The 15,976-nt window shown below is 43.2% G+C and overlaps 1 protein-coding gene across 2 annotated transcripts in view; it reads right to left on the bottom strand.

Annotated features, from left to right (window-relative positions):
- frmd4a (FERM domain containing 4A) overlaps window positions 1-15,976 on the bottom strand; it is a 101,996-nt gene that overhangs the window by 68,168 nt on the left and 17,852 nt on the right. The window contains exon 1 of one of the 2 annotated variants that reach the window (XM_046036724.1): window positions 7,506-7,524. The exons of the other annotated variant lie outside the window; for it this stretch is intronic. The gene's annotated coding sequence lies outside the window, so the exon portion shown is untranslated. Of the gene's footprint in view, window positions 1-7,505; window positions 7,525-15,976 lie in introns of those variants that run through there. 2 annotated transcript variants of the gene reach the window in all.

Genomic DNA, 15,976 nt, shown 5'->3' with positions numbered 1-15,976 from the left:
AGTAGGCCTACACATGGAGTGAGCAGTGGTGCAAATTTAAATTATTTCTGTAGTGGGAGCATTATTATCAGAATATGCTACCCCTGAAATTATGTTATAATATAATCTAAACACAGACCACGTCATAATACTTAGAGAGTTAAATAGTAATAGATTGGAAATGGGAACACATAAGGTAGCATTTTTTGATAGGGCAGAGTGACTCGATAGACGCTGCTATCGATTTGCGCTACAGTAGCATTTTTCAACAAGGCACCATATATCGTCAGAACACCGGTAGTCCTAATAGAAGCACAAAAAAGCACAAATTAACAACAAGCCAAAAATGTGCTCTGCACCTGAAACGCGTCTGGGCAGAAGACAGAGCAAAACAGTGGCGCAGCAGTAACGCAATGCAGCCAGATTCAGTGGACTTTCCGCGTAAGGATAGCGGTATACTGTACAGATTGTAAAGCCCCTTGAGGCAAATTTGTGATATTGGGCTATATAAATAATACTGACTTGACTCCTGGTTGAGTAAAAAGTACAATGCCCAGCTGTTTTAGGAAATAACTTACTCAATTGGAAACAAAGCAATATATTTGTTTCACATTTTTAAGTTTTACTTCTTCAGTGGAAATGAATGGGCTCAGGTCTGAATGCCACAGACAGGGTAGGGATTATTAATAGAGAGACTAAGGCAATGTTGGTTTTGGTATTTTTATTGGATTTGTTGACAGTAGGAAAAAATACACAATACACAGAGCACAGCTTTAAAAGTTGGAGTGTCCTGAAAGTCGAATGGTTAAAGCACATACCACATAGCCACAACGTCACTAGTTAGATACTGGCCAGGGGCCTTTGTTGCATGTCCCTCTTATGTAAAGCCCTTTGAATTGCATTGTTGTTGAAAGGTGCTATTCATATAAACTTGCCTTGCCACTCTGTCCCCTTTTTTTCTGCCTCTGCCTTTTCTCGGTCTGCCTCTATACTGTCTGCTATCAACTAAAGAGAGATTTAAAAAAAAAAAAATTCACTGTTAAAGGACAAGCAGGGTATGGTTGCGTAGAAAAGGCTTTAAAATATCTCCTAAATTATGCCTTGGTCCTCAGAGGATTTGACAGGCTCATCCCGATCAATACCACTATCAGATTAATGTAGACGGGATATTTGATGGAGAGGAACAGAGAGAGAGAGAAAGAAGGAGGAGGTCAGCTTGTTATAACTGACCAATTTTGTCACTGGGCAGAGGACACAACCATTACATAACAGAATGGTTGCATATAACACACCCAGTCAATAGCATCTGAAACAACACATCTACAGTAGCACAGTCACAAGAGAACCATTGCATGCACATAGACACACATACTATACAATGCTGTGATACAATTGTGGAGTGGAGAGAGTAATGTTCTTGGTATCAGTACGTTACAGTGTTTGTGCTCCTGCCAGACTGAACGCTTCTCAGAGACCACAGGCCCTTTGTGGCAGACTAGAACTCCCAAAAGCTATGAACTTGTGCTTTATGACCGCTGGAAGGAGAGGAGACAGTGCTGAAAGGAGCAGAGCAGAGAGGTACAGCTGCGATGGAAACAGTCCAATCCAGCTGAGGTCTTCCTCTGTCAGGAGGAGATGAGGGGGAGGAAGGAGAAAAACGAGGAAGAGGAGCGAGAGAAGGGTCTGCCTCCGGGCCTGCGTCACAGAAGGCATGGGTGGTGGTGGTGGTGGTGGTGGGTGGTGTGTGGGGGGTTGTGGAGATGTTTGTGGGGTGCACGAGGAGGAGATTCAATTAAACTACACAAGGACTGAATGCATTTTTAATCAAAACGCTTCATTTCCTGACGTGACTGTCAGCCTTTGTGCGAGACTGTGAGGCAGCCTCTGAGAGAGGAGCTGCCGTCTCTCTCTCTCTCTTTCTCTTTCTCTCTGTCCTCCCCTCGCAGCTCACACAGCTCAGCGGACCAGCAACACAATACACTGCTGCTTTGGCAGGAGCTGATATGACGCCATGAACGGACATTTTACAGCAGCAGGGGAAAAAAAAAGAAAAAAAGAAAATCCAATCAGCAGATACAGATCATGACGTTATTTTATTCATGTCAAAGGGTCTCGTCACTGTGTATGTGGCAGTGTTACTACGTCGGCTGTGTGAATGAGACCTCTGTGGCGCGAAATCAAGCTATATAGTAACACAGATGATTGATAAGTCTTTATCTCCTAAAAGATGTTGGGGTGGGCCGGGGTTTGGGGGAGTGCAGTCACGTGCTTTAATTCTTGACATGACATGTCTGCAAATGACTCAGCTCCGGCTTCCCGCGAGCAAGCAAGGCAACAAAATAGTGACCTCCTTTTCTTGTAGTAAAAGAGGTTGTAAGGGAAGCCCGTTGTTTCGCATCCTCTCGGCTTTCCTGAATCATTACTTTGCGCTGCTGTGCTAATGAAAATAGCCGTGCGCCTCGGAATACAGCTTTGCACTCAGCTCCTGCTTCCAGCCAATGAGCAGCGCAAATAGGACTCTGGAGGTCCTTCTCCGCTGGAGGATGGAGAAGCAATGTCATTATTCTAATGACCCTTAATATTCCTCATACGACCCCTATCTCTGCTCACTGCTGTGTTAATTCACGCATAACGCTTACTTGTACTCACACTCTACACTTTTCATATAGTATATTACTGTTAGTCTGCTGTTTTGGAACACTGACATAATGTTTTCCGAAGTATAAGATGCCTGATCCATGACACACGTCTGCTGCTGGTAAGCCTTCCCATAAAACTATTTAATTCGCCCTGCCTTTATTTGATGGTTCACTGAAATAGGCCTCTTCTTTTCTCATGTCTGCATGTGTGTGTGTGTGTGTGTGTGTGCGTGTGCGTTTGGATGTACGTACGCGCAGTAAGCAACCGGCCTGGAAAAGGGTGCCCGTCGATTTGAATATTTCTCATTTAAGTATGCAAAGTGGCCAGATAACCGTCTGTTTTCCAGTCTCTTCCAGCAATTAGAGAAATGAATAAATAAGCAGTCTAATTAGGATGCTGAGAGGAAATGTAGAGGAAGGAAGCATTTTCCTCCCGCTTTTTCCATCCTACACGCAGTGCATGAATAATCCAAATCCTGCTCCGGCCATAAACACTAATCTTTATTGCTTCAGACATAAATCATCTGTTGGATATATGAAAATGACCAAATCTCCAAAAGCGCTTGATGGATTCAGGCATCAAATATCTGCATATATCTGTGACATCTCTGCCCTGCAGCAGTGGAACGAGTGCTGATAGTGTTCACTGGGAGCACAGTATATCTCAGGAAAGGACAGATTACTGTTCTCTCCAACAGATGCCTGTGCCTGTAAACAATGTTAAAGGCAAACAGCAGCTTAACGACCAAACTCATTACAGCAGCCGGCAGATCAAAGCAACCAGGGATTCTGATGTCGTATTTACAATGTGTGTGTTTGTGTGCCTACAGAGGTAGTCTGCATGTGCTTGCATGTTATTGTATCTAAATGTGTGCACGTTTGTGTATCAGTGTGTGTGTGTGTGAGGGATGCAGTGTAGAGCAGTTTTTCATTCCCACAGCCCGAATGCTTTGTAAACCACAGTGAGTAATCTAACTCTAACCAAGTGTCACGGGCAATAGAAACCTGACTATCACATCCATCAGAGTTTCCTTCTCATTCTGATTCCTATTTCATCCGTCATTTCCTTGTTCTCAATCCTCACTTCCTTCACATTGAGATTTCATTAAATCCTAATCAAAAGATTTACGCCTATCTGCAGATAAAAAGGAGGGCTGCAGATCACACAAAGCCAGAATAAGCCCAGTACCTAGATTTAATATTACAGAGTTGGCTGGATGAAAGCTCCTCACATGCTGGGTTAACATTCCCCAAGTCTTAAATCTGTGGGCTAACCCTGTGGTGAGTCACATATAGGCCATACAGCCCAGGTTAGATTCCTGGCGAGCCAGTTTATTCTGTAAATCTCCCTGTGTGTGTTTAATCAGCGCGTTGGTTTTTTTTTGTGCCAATTAATAAGAGAGCACCTGGAAAGAGACGTGAACATATGTTGGCCACTGGCCTCCAACTGCAATTATGCACTGGAGAGGTCACCCGCATGAAGCACGGAGAGAAGAGAGAGGAATGGTGACTAAGATGACTAACATAAATGCATTGTTAAGTGCAGTTTGTGACAGGTAAGACAATTAAAACAAAAGTAAACAAAAGAAAGAGTGGCCAAACTTACAAAGACATCCATAAGCATGTGCTCCAGGGTCACCTCTAAGTCCTCGAGTCGTGCTGCAAGAGTCATCATTCAGCTGATCCAAAAAACGCCACCGAAGAGAGAGATGTATAGTTTTTGACCGACTTAAGGACTCTCCTTTTCTCTTCCTCATGTATTCATGGGATACTGACAGATAGTTAAGCCATGTCAGTCATATAACATCCCAATTCTCTGAAAGGTCACGCCATGACAGCTTCTAACAGTCCAGCATCATTTGTCCATATCCTCCTGTCATCTTCCATCCAAGACTTCCTTTCCAAACGACCAGTTGCAGTCCAAAAGTGATTCAAAAAACACATCTATCCACTAAACTCGGCTCCTAAAACCTGCCTGGATCCCGTTTAGTGCTCCAAATGTTTCCAAAAAGAGTGCGGGGTCTCCTCAGAGTGCTTGGAATGCTCCTTTGAGCAACCTTTGGCCACTGATGAGGATTTGTGACAGACTAGAGCCTTGTTGTCCACTCCTCAGATCTGAGTTATGATCCCTGGGTGAGATAAAGACACTGACAACTCCCTGGCAGAGGGAGGGCAGAGGGTGGGTCTCACTGTTCTTGGGACACACAGAGGAGGAAGAGAAGAGGAGGAGGAGGAAGCATAAGGCTTAATGGGGAGCTAGCAACTACTCTGTGATGAAGTCATACGTCTTTTTCATTTTTTTGATATCTTTCTATCTCACATTCTCTCAGTCTGAACAGGATATCTCCTCCCTTTCTCTCTCTCTCCCTCTTCTTCTCTGTGCCCTTTCAGGTCTCTGTCCACAGTGGACGTCTTTGTGTGGAGGGGGAGCCTAGGGCAGCTGATGCCCAGTTCTGGGGGCTCTTGGCTGGGGTCATCTTCTCTCACACTGGGCCTCTCATCAATGGGCCTTTGTAGCGGCCTCATTAAGGACTGGCCCTGATGGATGCTGAGGCTCCAATAGACACACAGGGGAAAACAACAGCAACATGGCCTGGATCTATCACTGGAAGCTTATGTAACAGTGACGGGGAGGGGCAGGCGGGGGTTTCAGAGGACAGGGCATGTGGGGTAGAGGGCTGATTGGAAAGGAGAGCGGTGGGAGGGAAGGGTGCATTGCAGATGGTCATTGCTTGAAGGAGGGAGGAGGGAAAGTAGAAGAAAAGATGGGAAGCGGAGGGACGAAGGATGTTGGTGCGACGCTCCATGGAGAGGGGTTGTTTTTGTTTTTCTGGCAAATGCTGGTGGAATGTTACCCCCATCCTCTCTCAGCTGACCAGACTTAAATTGAAAGAAAGAAACAATGAGACTGAGTCAGACTGTGGGGGGTAAAGGGGAAAGTGAGTGTAGCTGGGCTGCACCAAAAAACAGGATATGACTGTATATAAGGAGGGCTACACAAACTACTCTTACATTTAAACAAGTGACCAAGTGATGAGGAGAAAGCAGGTTAAGCAGGTAATCTAAGGGGTTTAAAAGTAACCCTCATGATGTCATTCTGATGTCATCAAGGTTATGTTGTGTTCAGTTTGAGACTTCAAGCATTAGACAGAAAACCTGTGTTTCAAACTGCAGGCATGTCCTTTGAAAGATGAGGCATTTAACAGTCAGGAACGGTCTACTGAAAGATGCAGTTAAGTTGCATTATGGGAAATGTAGGACCAAGGGTTTCTGGAGCTTGACCTATAAAAGTAAGCCTAGCATCTGTTGCTTTGATTTTGACCATTCTTTTGTTAATCTGTCTCTAGTTAGTCTCCCAACTTTATTAAAGTACAATATTAAATACCTGATTAAACACCTCATTACTCATTATTTTGATAAAAGGATGTGTAAAAGTGTTTCTTTTCATCCCTATTGCACTATTAGGGTGTACACAGTAGTCTCTGCCATGCACGTGCATTATTACATATTAAATGCACAGTACATAGCAAAGAAATCAGGTTTATAGGTTTTTCAGGAAAATACAAGCAGTTTTTACCAGCGTTCTCTAATACTTTACTTTAATTTATCATGATGGACTATGAAGCTGATCATCTAACCTGATGGTCACACTTCCTCTTCACTCTCTAAATCAAACCCCTTAAATGATTTTGGTTCCATGTCTCACATTTAACCTTTTTCCACGTTTTTTGATATTTCTTTTCTTGCCTAATTTCTCTCTCTTAGTCCCACTGTGTCCCAGAGACATCCCTCTCAGTCTTATCTCTCCCTCCTGCCCTCTTCCTAAGCCATACAGACCCAGTGTGTCAGAGTGCCAATGACCGTTGCTCTCTGACCTCTCTTGGCTGACAGGATCAGCCACTCATCGGTCCTCACGTCAACTGTGGTCAGGAACACTGGGGTGTGACCAAGTCTATTGCAAAGCACGCACACGCACACACACGCACACACACACACACACACACACACACACACACACACACACACACACACACACACACACGCATTCACACAGACACCATAAAACACATCACTGGGAGTTAAAGACGGAGTGCACAAATCCATCAGTCCTTTGTTGACCTCAGGAGGCTTTCCCACTCCTAATGCTCCCTGCTGTGAATATATAACACCCAACCATTAATAATACACTCAAGTATCCCTCTAATTCTCATCTGCATGCCGCTCATGCATTATAAATACCCTCCAGCATGGTGAAGATGGACAGTATATGGCCACTAAGACGTGTGAAGCAGGTGGCACGTGGAGACCGAATGCAGTGAAGGGCGCCGAGAGTGGCAGGTAGCCTATCTAGACCAGCATTCGTCACGAGTGAGGAGCTTAGCCCCCCAACGGAGAGGAGACACAGTACAGCTTGTCCCACTGTGACTCCTTGGCACGGCTTGGGTTAAAACCCAGATTTCTGTGTATAATCCAGTGTGTGTGGTGGCAAGTGAAGGTAGCAGAATGAATCGCTGGTGCAATGTTTACATCAGCCACCTCAGAGAAAGAGAGCTGCATTTCACCTCACCTTTTGCATAATACACAGAAGCAAATGACGCATTGTGTTCCATCACACATACACAAGGTGCACTTACAAACATATTAGTGTGGGATTTAGATTAATTTTAAATATGAAGCATCCAGTGCCTCATGAACATTATCATGCAGATGTAAATAAACAGTAACTATTATATAAATGTATAGATAGAAGAAATGTATAGATAGATGAAATAGTACAGAATTCAGCAAATAATTGCTCAAAATTGATTTACATTAAAACTACCAAACTTGCTATATTAACTGGTGTCAGATAATAATCAACTTCACTACAATTTACCACATCAACACCTTAAGATGAAACGCAGCACAGCAGTCTAAATCGGAAGAGTTTTTCCATCTTACTCCACCACCGGGTTCCTCCTTGAAGTTGACTGTTCCAGTAATCCAGTAAGCAGCGAGAACACCATCGTGGTGGCTACTGCAGCAACTCAGGCTATGCATCACAAAACTGGCCTTGACAAGTCCCTCTGATTCTGATTCATAGAAAAAAAGCTCTGAGGACAGTTTTGGTCTTTAATTCTAATTATAAGCAAGACTACAGAGTGTGTGCCGGTGTGAGCCTGATTGATCATGAGGTCCACCTGGCATGGAATATAGGGATATGTGCTAATCAAACTTTGGGAAATCTTCCAGGTGGTTTGAAGTTTACACGCACACACTCATAGACTCAAAATAGTATCTATTCCAGACATGTTGATAAAGCCTCTTAAGCATCTGTTTGCAGCTAACTGTCTAAAGGATTTATTCCACCGGACAAGTAGGTGTTAAAGTCTGTAAGTGTGCAGGGAATGCAACACACAGCACGTCATCTGCTCACGTGTCTGGCCAAATGACCTACAAGTTTTTGTTGACTTACTTTAAGTTATAATCCTTCTGTTGCGTTTCCTATACCTACATATCCACCTGATTATTATTAGCATTCTTATTAACATATCTTTATATAAAGTAGGTCTGTTTCTGTATTTGAGTATTTTTATCTTTTTGCTGACAGTTGTTCTATCTTTTGTGGTTTCTTCATCTCCATTGATGTCTTTTTTTGTCAGCCTCGAAGGGATGACGGACAGCAAGTGCAAATGAAAGGGATTCTGCTAAGTCATTCTCTGCAGCGCTGTTAGTAATCAGAATTTTGCTGTTTCACTCCGCACCCCAAATCTGTCATTCCACATTATAGTGAATTGCTCTGTGTTATTTGTGTGTCTCAGGGCGCAGGCGTGTGTGTCTGTGTGTGAGCGACTGAGCGTGCATGGAAGTGTATGTGGATGATTTCTAGAAAGGCCTGTGAGGGAAGAGGTAGGTGCACTCTACTATCTTATGTCATTCTTGCTACAGTGAAAGTCACCTTGGATTTTAGTCAGGCCCATTCATACTCTAACCATAGTAAATGGGCTTTGAAATATTTGTGTAGAAAATGAACATCAGATATGCAGGGGGATTCATAAAACAAATACACCTTCCACCTTTTCTAACTTGGTCTGAGCCTTTGCTTCTGTCTTCTCCGTCCTACAAATAAGCCTCTCACCATTGAGTGAGTGTGTGTCCAAGAGGCATTGAGCAGACAGAATGCCACAGAGGCATATTTGAGAGGCTGGTTGTATGAAGGCGCTGGATTGAGTCACGCTCCAGCATTTTCTGCCCCAGTAAACTTAGCCCACTTTACCCAGTGCCGAGGAGGCTTCCCAGCCTACACCATGCACACAAATATACACGGACAGACGCACACGTACCCACCAACACAGTTAAGTGGATAAGAAAGCACTGTTTCCCTAACAACGATTTAACACTTAACACTCTGTTATGCAGACATCGCTGTCCGCCTGCAAGTCTGCACAACTTTTATGAATTACTCGAGCATACAAACAGCACACTCACATCAACTTTGGATCAAGACATGCACGTGAGTCCACACACGATTAGGAATCTGATTTGTAGCAGTGTGAGCGTTAAATGTTTGATGATACAGCTACATATTTAATATTTACAGGCCAGATCATGAGGGGAAATGGGTTATACATGATCGTACTCCCAGGGGAAAATACTGGGATACTGGGAAAAGAGGGAAACATGGGTTAACACATTTTATCTGTGCGTGTGTGTGTGCTTTAATAATGTGGACAGAGAATTTGTAATAGCTTACTTTGTTGATTATTAACTATAGATATGAATGGTTGTTTGGACTCAGATATAGGGGTGCATTATCTACAAAAAGTAGGCTCCGGTTCTGCTATTCTACGTCCTGTGTTAACAAGGATTTTTCATTATCAATTAATCTGTTGAAAGCGTTACCATTAATTAATAAATCTTTAGAAATGTTTAAAATATCCATTAACATTTGCCACTGACCAAGGTGACGTCATCAAAATACTTGTTTAGTTCAAACTACAATCCAGAACTGAGAGATATTCTATTTACAGTCAAATTAAACAAGAAAAACAGCACATCCTCTGTAACTAGTGAACCATATTTTAGTGAATGTCACAAGTGTCAATTTCCCCTTGATTGAATAATCGATTCATTGACTGATCATTTTGGCACTGAAGCTAACTACTGAAAACCCATAAGCTAACCTAACTTTTCCTGTATTCCCCACACTCCGGCCAAACAGTTTTCATCCCTCTGACCTTTGCGGAAGACTCACTTGTCTGCATGCAGGATGCAGCTGTGCTTATAACCCTCGTAAACCCCTCAGCCCCTTGTAACTACGCAACTCTACTTCTTTATAGACAATGAATCATTATGATCCCTCTGGCATGCAAACCACAAACTAAAAAAGTATGCGGACAAACAAATGTAACATACAAATGGGATGCACCTGTGCACACCATTCTACAAACAGACACACACACACACACACACACTTGCATTTCCTTGTTCTTCTAATGAGCCAACATGACCTATTCATTCTATAACCCACAACACTCATGCATGCGTTCTCCCAGGAGTGCGGTAACCCAAGCCAGACTGTGCCAGCTCCACCTCTTGCTGCAGGCATGGGACTAAGCTGCTTGTTACTGTACAGATGGGCCCCCACACCTCTGACAGGTGCACCGGCTCCTCCGCTGTCACGCAGACCTATGCCAAACGCTGGCCAAATGACTCAGGCTGAATGTCTTTGTTAACATGCAGAGGAGGCGGAGGAGGAGGAGGAGGAGAGCCCTTGGGGTTCAGGTAAAGAGAATGTAATCTGAGGAGATCATCTCCACCTCCTGTCATTACTCCAGGCCATCCCTCTCATCATTGTGAATGTAAAATGTAGAATCACGGCTGAGCAGTTGGATGGTAGTACACTGATCAATTTAAGGTACTGATGGGTCAGGTACTACTGGATGGTATGGAAGAAGGGTCCAGAGAGGAAATAGGTTGACAGAGGAGGGCCAGACTGACCCCCTGGGACTACAGTCTCCACCAGAGTCCACTGCTAGACAGACCAGTCACCTCCCACCCTTCGCTTGCCTTTGTCCTTGCTACACCTCCTCACAGCAGTCAGAAAAAAAGATGTGCTGTGACAGGCAGGGCTTGATCAGTTCTAGGTTTCTCTTCAAGCCAAGGCCCCTTGGTATTTACCACTTATTTACACTGAGCGCCCATTATTAGCTTGGGAACAGAGGAGCTGCTGAAGCTATGACAGAGAAGGGAAGCAGGAAAGTGCTGAAGATTAGGAGCATGAAAAATAAAGGACTGGGGCAAGAGGGGGTGGATTTATTTGGCAGGGAGCACGGGAGGGGTGAAAGCTATGTAATTGCCCTTCCAGTAGACAGCGGGGACAGCCACTCGGCCACTGACAAAACTCATTATTTATTAGGTGCAGCCTTTAACATATGCTTCCCCCTTCAATCTCTTTGTCCCTCCCTGTCCTCCCCTTTCTCCTTCTTGCCATATTCTCTCTCTTGATTTCACCTACTATCTTTGCTCTTTGTCTATAACCCCCTCTTAGTCTCTTTGTTGGACAGCAGGAGGAGCAGGATGAGGTCATTAATTATACACATAACACTTCCCTGGTCACCTCACACAAACACACACACACACACACACACACACACACACACACACACACACAATTCTCTTCCTTCCCCACCTTGCCCTCTCCAGAAAGCTGTAACGACGGAGGAGAGGAGCTGTGGAGTTGTCCAATAAAGCTGGATGTTTATTGGGGCCAAACGACCTGCACTCACACACAGCAGCAGAGAAGCAGACCACTGCTAAATAGAACTGAAGGTCTCCTCTTATTGGCTCCATACATCAGACAGGAAATAGCAAGGAGGAGGCCGTTTTTTTTCCATCTGACAGCTGCGAATCTTAAGCAATGTCAGGAGTTTTTCTTTACCAGCTCTGACCTTCTCAATGCTCACTTGCTGCTGTGAAGAGATTCTTCTAACCCACACTTTACTGAAGGAGGTACAGGAAGACGTACGGACACCACTTCAAACACAGGGCCAAGAGGGCCTGCTCTTCTTCAACCAATGAAAAGCAACTGGACTTTCAAGTGCTGAGGCTCATGATCTAGGGAGGCCTTGGGCTAGGCATGGGCAATCCCATCACACAGTGCACTCTGGTGGCCAGAGTGTGAAACACAGCTTCCTGCTAAAAATCCCTGGGAAAGTGTTAGAGGTGGATGAAATAGAACAGAAACAGCACATGGAAAGAGACTTTAGAGGAATCAAAACACAGATACTCCCAAGGATGCCAAATGATACCTGATTAAATGTGCAGTGATACTTTAAAAGTCTCATAAAAAGGGTGCAAGCTCAAACATACACAAAAGGATAGTTGCAACACACTGGTTACCACAGAAATGGATCAGTGCCTCTGGGAAACAACAACCTTTTGCCTTTCCAAAAACTACATTATGTGCATGTCTGTGGTACTATTGTTTTGAAACTGCTTACTGAAGACCAGTACATTATACATAATACATAATAATTACCAAACAACAACTGCATCCACTTGAAGACTTGCAGGATGACATTCCATGTAAGATTGATGGTGTACTGAATGACATAGGTTGGCCTCACCTTTATTATCTACTTTATGTATTCATTAGTTTTGTTCAAGCCCTGCAAAAGTGTATTCAATTCAATTCAATTTTATTTATATAGCGCCAAATCACAACAACAGTTATCTCACAGCGCTTTTCATAGACATGTAGTTTAAAATGTGTCCTGCATTGTGGGAAAACACAAGCTTCAATGTTGAAAAAAAAGTTTCAAAGCTTAAAGGTGCTCTATTTGTGAAGTGTGTTTACGGATGCACATGCTCATGCCTGTATGTGTGTAATTGCAGACAAAGAAACCCCAACAGGAACAGTAGAATCAAGTCATTTTCCGCACTTTTTCCAAAGAGACACCTACATCGACTGTTTGTGTCTCATAAATACATATGTATATTTAAAATCAGGTACAGAATGTCAGACAACTTGCAAATGTGCATATACAAACACACAGCAAATAACAACAGCTGTTGCCAAAAACAAGACGCATCCACATACAAACACCTCTAGACACGTATTAATGGCCTTAACTGCATTGGCAGATGCTCACATCTGTTCAGAATAAAACAAACACATACACATGCACACACATGCACACACACAGGGGTGAGTTATAAATCTGACACACGTCACATTTAATTGTTTTAACAAGCAGTAATGAGAGCATCGAGGGTCAGCGAGACACTTAGCATGATGTAAGTATTCCTTGGAGGACGGCAGAGCATCAATCTGGCAACCCTGATTTCATATTTTGGTTTAATTCAGTGTAATGGCAGCTGTCTACACATGGGAGAAGGGTGGTAATATGATATCTGGCAACCACTGCAGTGTATGTAACTAGAGAAATGGGTTGGTGATGAGAGGAAGAAAAACTGACAAGAAGGGTCCAATAATACACACAGTGCTACCTATACTTTGGTGATGAAGTAAGAAAAGAAAGTAAGCTTGGAATGTCAGAAAATCAAAGGTTTGATTCCCCACAATAGTTGAAATGTATACGTGTGTACCCCAACATGTGCACACACTCTTTGAAAGGCCTTTTTTTAGAAAGACATATTTTATTAAAAGCATATTCCTCACTGCTGCATTTTGCACCTACGAAGCACCACCAAGATCTCTAAAGCAGGATGCGATTGGTAAACTGCTTGTGGTGTCATGAACTACTGCCTCAGAAAATCAAGAGCCAAATATCAAGAGCAGCTCTAAAGAATCACCTCCCACCTCCATGTCCAATTCTAAACAGATTTATTCCTCCTTTATCCTGGCACCATCACCTTCATCCATTCTATCACTCCCCCTTTCCCATCCATCCATCCTTCCATCCTTCCTTCCTTCCTTCCTTCCTTCCTTTCAGCAGCTCTGGACCTGCTAGCCCCAGCCTTGCTGCTGGGAGGCTGTCAAGTCAATATCAATAAGGCTGTCTGGTGGCAGCATACGAGTCCATATGTCTGGAGCCATGCATGTAGATTGTATGGAGCATGCAAATTGACCAGTGAGAATGCATGTGTTGTGGGTATGCACTTTTTGTGTGTGCATCTATGTACGTGAATGGCAAAGTGTTCAACATTTTTGCCTCCTTGAGCAGTCGTGTATGTAAATCATAAATAAGACATTAGGGCACTAGAGCATAAAAAGTGCAAATGTAAAATCTGTGTATGCTATTTGCACGTAAGACTTTAAACTGAAATGACTGAACTACAAAAAAAGGGGAAGTGAAGCTATTCAACATTGAAATATTTAGATCTTTAAAATCTGTAACATTATGGTCTGCCATGAAATGTTCCACTGTTATAGAGAGCCTAAGTCACCCCCCTTCTGGTGGACCACCACGGGACCTTATTTTTTATGTACAGTAGTCAAATTTTTTGATCCCATTTCAATTGCGCCCTGAATAACATATATGATGTTCACCAATTTAAAGTATAATTTAGAAAGTCAAGAAAGTTGCAGTTTGTTGTAAAATTGTTGAAGTATAAGACTGTAAAATAAGACCACAACCCCAAAAGTCACATATGTGTTGTCATAACTTTTTCTCTCAATGACTAAAGCTAACATGACTGAAACTAACGTCAAAGCATTACATGTGTAGATGATGTGATGAAAGGAGTCGTTGGATTAAACACAAAAGGTGAGATACATCTGAGTGTGGAACATAGCTAAGTTACCTAGCTAGTAGCAACCAAGCAATGAACGTTAGCTAGCATTATAGTGTTAAGCTACTATAATAAAGAACTAAACAAGTATTCTACAAAGACAAAACCTAAGTACAAATCCAAAATTGTATTTTTACTTTCCTTTTGTGTATGTTCTCCTTTTTTCTCACATTTTTATAATGACCAGTTCCTCCTGCACTGAAGTTTTTGTTGCTGCCGTAATAACTGTTGGCCTGGGGAGGGTGTAGACCTACGAGTCACATGGATTCACAATCTTTTCATCTGCCAGTACGAGTTCAGGAAGTAACACATGGAGTTCCAAGCAATCACCCCTAAATGGATGATCCAGCCAGCCAGCAACAGATAATGAGTGACGTTTCTCAGATATGATCCTTTGTGGCTGCCTACCTGCACCATTACCAATTATGCTCAAGCAAGCAACATTGCAGCCAGGGATCCAACCAGAGTCCCTGCACTGGTGGGGGAGTGATTTTTCTCTGCACTACCCGGCGCTTCAGGCTGCATTTGTAGTCGAGCCAGTATCCCTCAGTGCATGTGAATAGGTCAGAGTTGGAACAGCGCAGTAGCTGCTGGAGACCAACTGCGACTATTAAATGCGGAGTTGTTTTATGGTGTGTGTTTCTGTTAATATAGATGTACTTAGCACCTTGGAAATTAGGTTCTACAATACATGCTGTTCTTTTGTTTCTATCCCCTTTCCTCTACAACAACACACCTCTGTCTCTCCCCTCAGGACAATGTTGACACCAGTCAAATCGGGGGAGCCCTGCTTTCAGCTGCCAGCTTCCTCTCTGCTCATGTAAAGGGTTCACAGTTCGGAGCCCAGGGGATGATGTATAAGGATGGAGGTAGGATGGCTTAAAAGAGGGAGAAACGGTAGGTCTCTGGTGTGGTTGAGTTGGAAATGGCAGAATAGAGTGGGGTGGAGGAAATGCTTAAGTGAGTGTGACTGGAGGAGATAAGAGAATAATAGGTAATGAGGTAGGGGGAAGAAAGAAACTCCTATTTCCTGTATGAGTGTATTTGTGTATGTCTAAAATTGTCTGTGCTATGTAGATCTACTGATAAGGTGATGTATGATACCTGTTCAATGCAGGGTCACCCTTTGTTGCAGAGGTGACACAACCAATCCTCGGCTCGTTCATCACAGGTGCCTGTGTGCGCACATGTGTGCGCGCATCTGTGTGTGCGTGCATACTTATGATTACGTTCCAATATAGAAAAGTGTAATTGCCATTCTGATTCTCTAGGCTAAGGCTAAAAGCAGTACAGGGGAAGGCCTCTTGGGACTGTCTATTCTATGCAATTACACAGATAGAGTCAATATATAATAGGTCTGCCAGCGGCTCTTTAATCTAAAGTGCATGGTTTTGAACACTGACACACAAATACAAATGCACTCAATTGAAGTATGGTGTTACAGTGAATTTCTCATTACGATACTTCTGTGTCTTCTACCTAGTTTCTTCGGACAATTGACTTATTTTCCCTCCCATCTTTCAATTACCTTTCTTGGAAATAATTTTTAAAATGCCCGTAGACTGATGGCAGCCAATGAAGTGGAAAATCTGCACCCTGTGTTTCCATGACAACACCTAACA

Source organism: Micropterus dolomieu, linkage group LG22 (assembly GCF_021292245.1).
Source record: "Micropterus dolomieu isolate WLL.071019.BEF.003 ecotype Adirondacks linkage group LG22, ASM2129224v1, whole genome shotgun sequence".
In the NCBI taxonomy this organism is placed as follows: Eukaryota; Metazoa; Chordata; class Actinopteri; order Centrarchiformes; family Centrarchidae; genus Micropterus; species Micropterus dolomieu.
The sequence above is the reverse complement of the archived record's forward strand: the minus strand, read 5'-3'. Positions and strand labels throughout refer to the sequence as shown.